The following is a 12,500-nucleotide window of genomic DNA, read 5'->3' as shown; positions in this document are numbered from 1 at the left end:
TGCTGTGGCACCAGCCTGATGGTGTTGGAGTCCCATCTCTGCTGCCCTCTGTTTAAGCCATCTCTCAGCTAGATGACACACATAACTTTCTCAGTTTCCTTATGTATAACCCAGGATTATTAATAATACCTTGCAGGTGTCCTGAGGATTAAAATGTTAATATTATACAGTAAGAGATAGGCACAGATGAGTTGCAGTGATTCCCCCCCACTGTCGCCTGAGATTTGCCAGGTGACAGTGGGGATCACATCCAACTGAAACTGTCCACCTGGCAATAGAAACCACCGGCCCAGGACTCAGAGGAGTGGTCTGTTTAAAAGAAACGTTGGCAAGGCAGATTTTTCCAGAATGGCTTTTGTGTTGATGAGGTTAAAGGCTAACCAACAGTCACATTCCATTCCCTCAGGTTTAAAGGTCACCCTTATTGTTAAGTCCCAGAATCCATGTCCGGGGCAAGCACGTCACAAACAGACTATATGCATGGAACTCATTCAGTGGGACCTGCGGGAGCCCCTACCTGGAGATGAGGTACAGGTTCTACAGGAAAAGTCCGAGGAAGCCTCGGGTTCTGAGGTTTGAGAGTACAGGTGAGGAGAGAGCGAGTGGGAGGAAGAAGAGTAAGCTAGCGTGCTTACACCGGCTTACACCGGCTTACACCGGCTTACGTGGTTGTGTTCCGGTCCAAGGCCCCCAGGGGAAGTGCAGTGCAGGGAGCCTGAGGAGCAGCAGGAATGCCTGGAGCCACCTCCAGGAATGTCCCTGGGACCACTGCCCGTGGAGACTTCTCCATGGCCCTTTAATGTGGAAAGGGGAGGGCGAGTGTGTGTGTGTGTGTGTGTGTGTGGAAACAGAGCAGAAGGATTTCCTTGTGCTTTACACTGGCTCCATCTCCCTCGTGCAGACCTAGAAATGCCCATTTCCCTTGTCTCTCTGCCCCTACAGTTTTGTTTGGTTCTTAGAGTGGGACTTAAGGAAGCTAAGCTGGTTCTTGAGGCCTCCGTGGAAGCTCCAGGAGGCTTAGCTGAACTTCCCTTGCCTTAACCCCTTACATTACACATTACAGACAAGTATGCATAAAAGACTCCTCACTTTCAGCCCCACTCCCTAGACAGTCCCGACAGACCACGCCTTTGCAAGAGAACATTCCTTAGGGACCGCAGGTAGTAAGTAGCGCGGCTCTCTTGGGACAGTCATTTACTTCTCACTAGCACAGGTGGGACGTGGCCGGAGCCTTTTGAGCTCAGCACGCCTGTACTACCCTGCTTTGATCTCCTAGGTTCCCTTTCCTTGCCCCTAAGTCATGCAGGCCCCTCCTTCCACCAGAACTTGGATTGGACTGAACGTCTTAACCTTTCCGCAGTACCAGGAGAACTCCAGTGGGCGTGGCTTTCCCCAGGCCTGGTAACTTTATTGAAGGCTTCACGGAGGGTGGGGAGCTGAATGTGGACACCCCCTCCACCATGATGGTGGCCAGTTAGCCCGGCACTACTGTACTTTCTCCAGCGCCACTACATCTTCACACCACAAAGGGGGACCAGATCTTTGAGACTTTCTGAGGTCCTGGGTCCCTTTCCACCCACGCACATTCCAAACATATCAGCATCTGCCCACACCCCACATTAAGTGTAATTTTTGCTTCGGGCCATGAAAAGCGTGTTTATTATTTGCTTTTTGAAATCATTTGACTGTAAGTAGCTCATGCCATTTAGGATTGGCTCAAATTTCTCTGGAGTTATACAATCGAAGATTCTTAAAAAAAAAAAATAAGAAAATTGTCCTATGAATAATTTTCATATAAAATAATTTTTTTAAAATTTGACTTAGCAAAGAAGTAATCATCATATTTATAGACATTTACTTCAATCCTTTCTGTTTTTTTTTTTTGTTTTTGTTTTTGTTTTTTTTTTTTGTACTGAGGATGCCATGGTCTCTTTAAAGTCATAGATCTTTATGTACACTGAGAAAAGATTAAACTGGAGGTGGCAGGAAGCCTGACAGTTTGAGTTCAATGCCTCAGATCCACATGATGGACAGAGAGAAATGACTCCTGGAAGTTGTGTCCTCTGACCTTCACACGGTGGTGCTTGTGTGTGCACACCAACCTACGTGTGCACATGCCTATAAACAAATAAGGTATTTAATGCAATAAACATAAATAGAAGGACTTGTTAAAAAAAAAAAAAAAAAAAACAGCTTCAAGAAGTTCTTGGTTACCCCCTTAACATTTGCTGTTGCCCCAGTGTAACCATGGTTTTGTTGTTGTTTTGTTATGGTTGTTGTTTGTTTGTTTGTTTGTTTGGGAGTTTGGGTTTGGTGATAGGGTTTCTCTGTATAGATCAGTCTGTCCTTGAATTTTCAGAGGCGTGCCTGCCTCTGCCTCTTGAGTACTGGGATCAAAAGGTGTGCGACATCATGAATTCTCCATATTTAATGTCTTAAATAGATTGTATCTTCAGCAATCTGACTCTGCTATAAGATTGTGGATGGACTTAAGGGTCACGAGATGGAACCCGTATCTGACAGTGCTAAAGTGTCCAAGAACCTGAGACTAGATCGATCCCGGGCCCTAAGGGAAACCTAATATTATTATTCTGCTAGAGGAACATAGCAATACACTATTCCTAATGATATCCTGCCCTGCCCGTAGATCAGGCCTCACTCAGCCCTCATCACAGAAACGTCCCCTTGCAGTGATGGGAACTAACACAGAAATCCACAGCTAGTCAAAACGCGAGAGTGAGAGACTTTGGAGAACTCTGGCCTAAAAGGGATGTCTCTAGCGCACCCTTCCCCCCCAGGACTCAGGGATCTATGGAGGAAGAAGAAGATAGTAAGAGTCAGAAGTGATGGATGACTCAAAGGAGAAGTGTCATCCAGTACAACACATATGTGTGAGAATTCATATGTGTATGTGACAGATATGTGACACTTTGTATAAGACTTGAACAGGTTGAAATCTGTCAGAGTCCCCAGCGCTGCTAAGGAAATTGGACACAAGTCCCACCTATAATTAAGAAGGTATTTGAAAATGATACTTGCTGAGAAAAGGAAAATGGCTTTTCTCTAATGGAGTGACACTGGGTTCATCAGACGCACTCCAGATAAAGCCCCATGCTAAAGAGTAGTTGGTCAACACAAGACAGCACAACACAACACAAAAATTCCATGTTTTCTTTTTGTTTCTAGTGTGTGTGTTCACACTCATGCGTGCTTTGCTTTGTTTTGCTTTTGAATATTTTTGTTGTTGCTGTTGTTGTTTGAACAAGAGATGGAGAGCAGAGAGAACATGAAGTTGGGCGGTTGGTTTGGTGCTGAGGATGATCTGGAAGGAGTTGGAGGAGGGGAAAGGATATGATCAAAATGTATGAAAAGAAATACATTTAAAGAAAAAAGAATATAGAAAGATATAATACTGAAATAAAAGAAAAATTAAGACAGAATGAACACGTGCGTTAACTTTATAAAGAAGGGCTTGTTGGATTCTAAAGACATGTGGACCTTAAAGTCACGAGAGGTAAGGATCAGAATTGGAGGCACACATCTGAAGGCTGTGATTCTGAGGGATGTCAACGTTTCCATTGCTTTACAAAATTCAGTGAGGGGAAGACGCGCGCTGTAACTACTAAAAGAGTATCAGGTGACGGAACTTTCAGAGTGGTTGTGAAGAAAAACAGAGATGGCCAACCCAAGTAGTTATAAGAAACCCCAGAGAGGAGAGTAGAAAAGCCCAGAAGTGTGGCACAAAAGTGAGGCACGAAAGACCGTGCGGATGTGGACTGAGAGACAGCAGTAATCATAACAAATACAGATCAACTAGTGCTCCAGTAGAAAGACAGCCCCAAACTGAAATGCCTTCTGGGAGGACAGAGCCCTTCCCCTCCCCGCCCCGCTCCCCAGTCAGTGTTTAAGGCTGGCCCACTGACAAGGAAGCTGCAGCACCTGAAGGGTCCAGCTTCCCGTGTCAGCACCGGCCCCTATCAAGCCAGGAGAAAAGAAAAATAACTATCTTCTTGATTGTGGAGTCTGATGTTTGAGCCAGTTCCTGCGATGGCAGTTCTTCCGGGACCACGAAGTAAGAAGCTGGAGTGTTCGTCGTGGCTTCTTATTTCTCTTTTCCTCTGTCATCCTTTTCTTGCCCATCCACCCCAGCATGTAGGCTACCTTTAAAATCATGCCTTTTCTAAACAGCCTGGATACCCAGGGATCCAGGAGGGGCCCCGAGGAGACTTGGTGTAAGCAGAACTGGCAGAACAAACCTCCAGACATTATTTTAGGTTTGGAGTGACCGCTGGGGCTGCATGTGTTCGACGTTTGAATTATCCTGCATTTTTCCTATCCGGTAATGTTAGGTCTCTCCGCCAAATGATAAGGTTGAGCCGGGTGGAAATTGCAGGGCGAGGCGGCCAGCGGTGCGTGCTCACCTCTTCTGTTGCTGTAGCAAAGCTTCGCCAGGGCTCCTCTTCTGAGTGGGCTTTTTAGGTTTTCAACTTGGTATTTTACTTACTGCGCATTTTCCCACTTTTAATTCTCTGGCATCTAGGGAGTGAATTGATAACAATCTATTTTCTTTATTCTTCTTGGCCCCGCCCTCCTTGTGTGTGTGTCTGGCTTGGTGGCAAGGACTTGACCTATGGAGCTATCTCACTGGGCCCTAAAGAAGGTGTTTATAGAGTTTCTGTCTGTGAGGATCTGTCAGCAGTATATTCATCGTGATTTTAAGTGTGTTTGAGCGCCCCTCTCTCCTCCATGAGACTCTTATTCTCCTCTCCCATCTCCTCTTTCATTACCCCTAAAATTATGATACATAGGTTTCCACTGCAGGTTATAGACATTATTCAGACTTGTTTCTCCTCGGTCAGTCAGGGTAAGGAACTTAGACTATTGTAACTTGATGGTCCTTCCACACTGCTGCTACCTGTAATATAACCACAAGTTGTTTATAACTCCCTGATAATCTGGGGAAGAATGTATCTTTTAAAAGATGAGGGTGCTAACAAAGGTACCACGGTATTCCGTATCTTCTTCGTCCACCATTATTTACATCACTTTTTTTCTGGTTCACTTTATCCTGAAACAGATTGTTAGTAATTTCTCTCCGAGGTCTTGATTTTTTTTTTTCTTTCTTTTTTTGGTATGGGTATACTTAATTTCCTCCTACTTTTGAGCCATCATCTAATTGGGTATAGAGAGGAGTTTGCTCAGGGTGATCTTCTGAAAAGGTCTTTGAATTAAAAAAAAAAAAAAAACTTATTACACTTATTTATTTTGTGTGTATGCTTGTGTGTCTGTTCACAAAGGAACTCTACTTTCTTCTTCCACCTTGTATGTCAAGGATTCGGTGCATATAATTCATTAGGTGTGACTACAAACACCTTTACTTGAAAAGCTAGCTTACTTACTGGCCTGCAGTGGTGACCTTCCGCCATTCTGAATGCTATTCTGTTATATATTCTGTAAGCAACTTATCTTTCTTACTGTTTGGAGATTTTCCTTTTAGATTTGACTTCATGTCGTTTTTAACCGTTTCTGGTGTGTGTGTGTGTGTGTGTGTGTGTGTGTGTGTGTTTAAATTTTAAATTCTGCTTTCTATCTGCAGTTTTCTCACTCAACACATATTAAGGGACTGGAGAGAGAGCTTGGTGATTAAGACCATTTGATGTCTTGCATTGATGCAAAGTTTGGTTCCCAGGATTCATGACTACTACTAACTCTAGCTACAGGAAATCTAATGCCCTCTTCTGGCCATTGAAGACGTCTACACACACACACACACACACACACACACACACACACACACACTAAGTAAATAAAACAAAGCTTAAAAGAGCACACATTAAGAGAGAGCAGCTGAGAGTAGTAGGGGCCAATATGATCAAGTACATTATATACATGTGAGAAAACATGTTTAAGCAAGTAAATATATTACTAAAATAGCTTTAAAAAGATAACAAGGAGCAATTTAAAAAAAAAAGAATATATGTATTGCTTGAATTCTGTGACATTCGAAGCCTTTATCATTTCAGTTTTAATGTTGCCTCTCTTGCTTCCTGGAATCCAACATAAAGTTATGCTTTAATTCTTGTTCTAATTTACTTTTCACTTTCTATAGATGTTCTTTCCCAGGTCTTCTTTCTGCAACATTAACCTATTTTCTTCAGATCTATCTTCCACCACATTAATTTTTTTCCAGCTGCAACTGAATACATTGTATTTTTCCTCTTTTTCTTTTCTTTGTTTATTTTACTACAGATTTGAGACAGGGTTTCAGTCTGTAGCCTAGGCTGGCTTATAATTCACCAAATAATTCAGACTAGCCCCGAACTCAAGGCAATGCTTCCGTTTCAGCGACGAGACTTCTAGGATGACAGTCATGACTACCATGCCTGTTTTGTATTTTGTTTTTAAAATTTTTTATTTACAAGCTGTTGAGATGACTCAAGACTCAGCTGATAGAGCTGAGATGTGTGCCACCCTGAGGTCAAGCCTTGGAACCCACGCTGTAAGGGAGAACTGACCCCTGCCTATTGTCATCCCCACGGGTGTGCAATCATTCACTGACACCCCTCCTCGAAGCTCCACCCCCTACTAATAAGTAAAATATAATCAAGTCAAAAATATAATCATAAAAGAATCCTATTTACTTGTTTTTTTCTTTTTCTCATAGAGGATAGTGCTTTGTACATTTTCTCCTTCTAGGTGGGAACTTTTGCAGAGCATGATTACTGTAAAGGTCCCACAGTCGATGGCTTTTCTCTTACCCACCCCTGGGGTGATGTTTGTTTAACTTGTTTGGACATGGCTTCTCTTCTGGCTTTACCATCCTATCTTTGTCTGATTTGTTCAATAGGATGGTTTATCCTGAGGGAGACTCATGAACCTTGAGCTATTGAAAAAAACAAACAAAGCCGGGCGTGGTGGCGCACGTCTTTAGTCCCAGCACTCAGGAGGCAGAGACAGGCGGATTTCTGAGTTCGAAGCCAGCCTGGTCTACCAAATGAGTTCCAGGACAGCCAGGGCTATACAGAGAAACCCTGTCTTGAAAAAAACCAAAAAAAGAAAAAAGAAAAAAACAAACAAACAAATTCCTACTGAGCAATCTGAGTTTGCTTCAGTGAAGGTCTCCCTGGTCCGGGGGGACATTTTTATGGTGATATATTGGTATGAGATTATTTTCACAACGTAAGCAATGTAAATCTCAGTGACATGCTTATGCACGGCATTGGCTTGATGCTTGGTAGGTGGCCTCTTCACACTCTTTGGATGTGCTTTTTAATGATGTACGCCACAGTGGCAAAACACAATGCAGACTTGCCGGCTTCCTTAGGACAGGGTAGTTTTTGGAGTTCTACTTCCATGTGGATGGAGCATTTCCAGAATCCTAGTGGTGTACTTCTCTCACTCTGGCTTGTTTTCCTTGCAGGGACAGGGTAGTTACTACCTGCCCTCACTTGGGCTTTTCAGTTTCAATGTAGGGCTGAAAGCCGCTGTATCCAGATCCACGCCACCCCTGGTTCTTCAGCCCTGTTGCTTTGGCTTTGGGTTCCCCGTTTAATTCTAGACAATGTTAAATAGAGCACTGTGCTTTCTATAGTTATGAGGTACATTCTTAATGATGGCCAGCCTGGGTTATATATTTTAAGTTTGGAATTGAAGAGGGGATGCTGATGAATTCAGTCTGACATTGAGCTTTTAATAAGGTAAGCATATTCACAAACTATTAACTACCTACTATGTTCCTGGCTTTGCTATAGTTGTTAGGGTATAAAAAAAATGAATAGCTCAAAGTCTTTGATCCCATAAAGGAAAGGCAAAAGGAACAATACGTGAAAATATAATAAAATCAGATGAAGTCAGAAATGAAGGAAGAAGGACCAGGTTGGATAGAGCATTTTATTTTTGGATCCAAGGGACCAATAGTCAGAGGCTTACAAAGGAAGAGGAAGCAAGAAGCTGGCACCTAGATGGGATTAACAGTACCAGAGAGGTTGTACAGTTAGTTTCCTCATCATGTGACAAAAGACCTGAGTAGAAGCAACGCAAGAGCGGAAGGGTTCGTGTTGGCTCGCAGTTCAAGAGGTTACAATCCTCCACGATGGGGAAAGCCCGATGGGGGGCTGCTGGCTATGCTGCTTCTGTCAGAGGAGGCCCAAAGGAACAGGAAGTGGGTCTGGGCTCTATACTCTCCACCTCCCAGGATCCACAACCTTCCCAGACACAGTCATCAGCTCAGGACCAGGGGCTGAAAATACTTGAGCCCATTGGGGACTATTTTAAGTTCAAACCATAACCGCCACCTCTTGGGTTAAGATCTGAGGTCCGATCAAAAGGGAACTGCTAATCTCCGTACTAAAAATTATCTAAGCATTTCACAAGGACTCTTAAAGAGCATTCAACCGAGTGCAGAGTTCTCCTGAATGTGCTGTCTGGTTAGGGAGAGGAAAGAGGAATAGTCACTGGGACTCTGCGGGGACAGTGGACTATGATAAGAGGGGAAGAGTGCAAGCATCCACATGCCATCCTGAGATTTTTGGCAAGGCTGCTGGAGTGTCCTGGGCCTGATGCCACCTGTTGGGTGAGTCTACCTCTCCCAGAAGCAGCTCTGCTTTGGTGTCCTTACCATGCTAGGCCATGCACCAGGAGTGACCCTTAGGAAGGGCAGCACTGACACAATGCGGAGGATGATTTCAAAGCCCAGAAGCTGTTCCTGGCAATTAGGCTCCCAGTATCCTTATTAGTGTATAAGGCACATTCCTTTTAGGGATAGGAAACAGTGATTGCAATGGCTCTTGTTATAGGCCGAATTATGCTCCCCACCTGAAATGCACATGCCGAAATCCTAACCCACAGCACCCCTCAATGTGACTTTACTTGGAGATAGGAGTGAGGTCCACTGGAGTAGAATGAGCCTCTAATCTCACATGACATCTGCCTTTCTAAAAAGTGCTATGTTTAAAGATATATGTGCTCACAAGAACCCCAGCTGAAGGTGAGAGTAGAGATGGGCCAATGAGCCGACACTGGAAATTGCCAGCAAGCCACATAAGCACAGAGNNAGGCACGGGTCAGACATTCCCCGGCACCATTAGAGAGCATGGTCCTGCCAACATATGGATTTCAGATTTCCATAAACGAGACAATGCATTGCCATCTTAAAAGTCCATTGACCTGGAGTGAGACTAGATTTGGGGCACTGTGGAAACATCAAAGAGGGCAGTGATGACAAACCAGGCCAATGAAGGGAGAACCCCAGAGGCAGGAGAGGGGTCAGGGGTCAGGTCTATACGTCAGGCTTCATGAATTAACGTGATGAGTTTGGCTTTTATTCTGAGTATGATGGGAAGCCTTTCAGGCTTTGGAGAGGGCAGTGGCCTGATTTCACTTAGATCTCGAAAGCACCCTGATCTGGAAATACATTGTAAAGGAAAAACAGATGCGGAGAAGCCCATCTGGCCTGTGGAATCAGTAAGGAAAGAGAGTAGCTACCTACATAAGAGTTCCTGTGTAGGTGGCATGAAGTATGAGACACGAAGACATGATGTCAGCTAAAATGTAGACTCTATAGTTTATGGAAGAACTAGATAAGCACTATGAAGGAGATGAGTCAGGAATTCATATATATGTGGGTTTCTATACACATATACAAATATATGTTAGTATAGAACAACTAGAATTCTTTTTGAGCCAGGATTGAGGTGAAGCGTTCACAGGAATGGAATGTTTTGGAAGTAGCATGTTTGTTGTTTTATGTGTGCATAGCCACATACACACGCCCACACACCAGTTTTCATGGGCTTCTTTCAGTATCACTGCAGATACAGTATGTTAACCTCACTGTATTCTAAGGACTAGCCAATATTTCTTGAATGGTTGCATCACTCTGGGTGGGCTTCTGAGTTGTCTCCCTCTTTGTGTGTGTGGCTGTCGGCAGTGATACTTAAATTGGTGTGTTTATCTACTGCTGCAGCAAAACAGTATTCCTCCAACCTAGCAGTTGACAGGACCACCGGTTATCTCACTGTTCCTGTGGGTCAGGCCTGACAGGGCAGCTTAGCTGACTCTCAGGTTTAGGTCTGCTTGGGAGAAGCATCTCAAGGTTCCACGGTGGAAGAGCTGCTTCTGACATTCTCAATGATCGCCAGCAGGATGCAGCGCCTAGTAGACGGTTGGTCTAAGGGCCTCCATTCCTCACTGGCAATTAACTGCAAGCTACCCTTGGTCCTTTGTGATGTGAGTTCCTTGGCAAAGTCACACCATGACAGCTAAATTGTTTTCAAAGTGAACAAGCAGAAGTGGAAAGTATGTGAACCAAACAGAAGCCACATCGCAAGTGTTTCATCTTACCGTATTCCAGTCATCAGAAGGAAGTCACTAGATCCAGACTCAGAAAGCAGAGAGGATTATACCAAAGTATAGATACTAGAGGCAGAGATCATTGAGTTATATCTTAGAAACCTGCCCACAGGGATAACCTGTATACTTGTTTTCAATAGGTGGGTTCTCTGAGGAAGGAAAAAAAAAAAAAAACCTAAAGAGGCATCAGACTTGGCTTTGAGGATAGAGCACCTGCTGCACAGGCACACAGGACCTGAGTTCAAATCTCCAGCACCCACATAAAAGCTGAGCCTGGCCGTGCATACCTGTAATACCAACACTGGGGAGAAAAGACAGGCAGACCTCAGAGGCTCCCAGGCCAGCTGGTTTAGCAGAAACGAAGGGTTCCATGTTTGGCGAGAGACCCTGTCTCAAACAATGAGGTGGAGAAGCCATTGAGGAGGTCACCCAGTTGTTCTCTGGCTGCCACACACACAAACACCTGGATGCATAAGTGCAACCCCATGCACACATGCACACAACATTTTAAGATTTTTATCGGGATGGCACGGCAGCCCTTGTTTGTAATCTCAACACTTGGGAAGCGGAGGCAGGAGGATCAGGAGTTCAAGATATCCTCAGCTATTGTACAGAGCAGGTTTGAGGTGATCCTGAGGTCCACGAGACCCTAAGTCTTAAGAGAAAGATCTCATATATATGAGCTTTCTTTACAAAAGCTTCGGTGGACTTCCGGTTCATTTTGATTGGATGGTTTTGTCCTCCTCTGAGACAGAGAGATCTTGAAAGAGCCTTTGACAGATTTGATATAATTATCCTGACTCCCTACCTTCCTTTTCTTTATCCCCCCAAAATGCCCTCGAACAGGAAATACATAGCTGGGTGTCTTATGATACAAAGGTATGAGCCAGGACATGCCATTCCTGTCAGCTTGGTAACTAGTCAGGTTATAACGACCTGGGCTGTGCCATTAAAAAAAAGAATCATTGTCTTTGCTTGTTTGGTGGCCTTGGGTTAGATTTATTGAAGAGAGGGATTAGAAATCACAACCTGGACCGTCAGTTGGGCTCATGGCATCAAGGGAAATCCCACTTGAATCATCGTTCCTAAATCACAGGTGCTCCAGAGCTCCTGAGAGTGGAAACTTCACGTTTGTTTCTTCTAATGTCGCAAGCCTGGTTTTTATAAAATGACCCTTTTCTGTTCACTCCAAAATGGTTGGAGGAAATACCAATTATTGCAAGAACTCCTCTATCATCTTCCTACACAATCTGAGATAGATTTATAATGCTTGACACATACATCCTAATCCTAGACTGAAACGGGGGAATTTTCACCCCAAATGTCTATGGACCTTAGTTCCGTCGGCTATGGCTAAGTACCATAAGCCAGGCTGCTCATAAGCAACAGAAATGTAATCCCCACACTTCTGAGAGTACGGTGTCCACTCGGCCTCGTTCTCAGGTGGGCCTTCTTAGGGGCAAGGGGAACTCCCTGGCGTCCCTTTAATAAGGGAACTATTCTCCCTTATGAGGATGAAGCTCTTATCAATGATCACTTCCCAAAGGCCCATCTCCAAATACTACCTCATCAAGGCTTATTAGGAATTTTATATGTCAAATTCAAGAGGTATTATTTACTGTGGCTACTAGATTATCTGCCCCAACTGAGGGCTTTCTCTACTTTAAAAACTTCCCAAATGAATTATATGCTGCCTTCTATCCCCTTCCTATTGCTTGCAAGTTGTGAAGCTGGGGGCATTTGATGGCTTCTGATCAGGTTGAAGGACCCTCTTCACGGGGGCTTATCAACAATCCCCGTGAATGGGTAACGTTAGGTGGGAGAGGAGGCACAATTTGCCACAAATTCTACCTTTGCTTATCGGGCATTGCAAGCCAAAAGTCCACGTGGTTCTTTTTGATAAGGCTGAGTTTAGGGACCTAGGTGTCCATTTTATCTCTGCCGGTAAGTGCTTAGAAAGCAACTCGTGCCGGTTATGGCGGTATGTACCTTTAATTCAAGTACTTAGGCAAAGGCGGGTGGATCTCTATGAGTTCAAGGCTTCTTGGTCTATGTAGGACCATCCTAGTCTACATAGCAAGTTCCAAGCCAGCCTGTACTACATAGTGAAACTTCAGGGAGAGAGAGAGAGAGAGAGAGAGAGAGAGAGA

General features: G+C 44.2%; 1 protein-coding gene across 2 annotated transcripts in view; it reads left to right on the top strand.

Annotated features, from left to right (window-relative positions):
* The window catches only part of Mob3b (MOB kinase activator 3B), a 183,219-nt gene that overhangs the window by 41,116 nt on the left and 129,603 nt on the right, over positions 1-12,500 (top strand). The window contains exon 1 of one of the 2 annotated variants that reach the window (XM_029533400.1): positions 485-587. The exons of the other annotated variant lie outside the window; for it this stretch is intronic. The gene's annotated coding sequence lies outside the window, so the exon portion shown is untranslated. Of the gene's footprint in view, positions 1-484; positions 588-12,500 lie in introns of those variants that run through there. 2 annotated transcript variants of the gene reach the window in all.

The sequence above is a fragment of the Mus pahari genome, chromosome 22 (genome assembly GCF_900095145.1).
Source record: "Mus pahari chromosome 22, PAHARI_EIJ_v1.1, whole genome shotgun sequence".
Taxonomy (NCBI): domain Eukaryota; kingdom Metazoa; phylum Chordata; class Mammalia; order Rodentia; family Muridae; genus Mus; species Mus pahari.
This window is presented reverse-complemented; position numbering and strand designations above follow the sequence as displayed.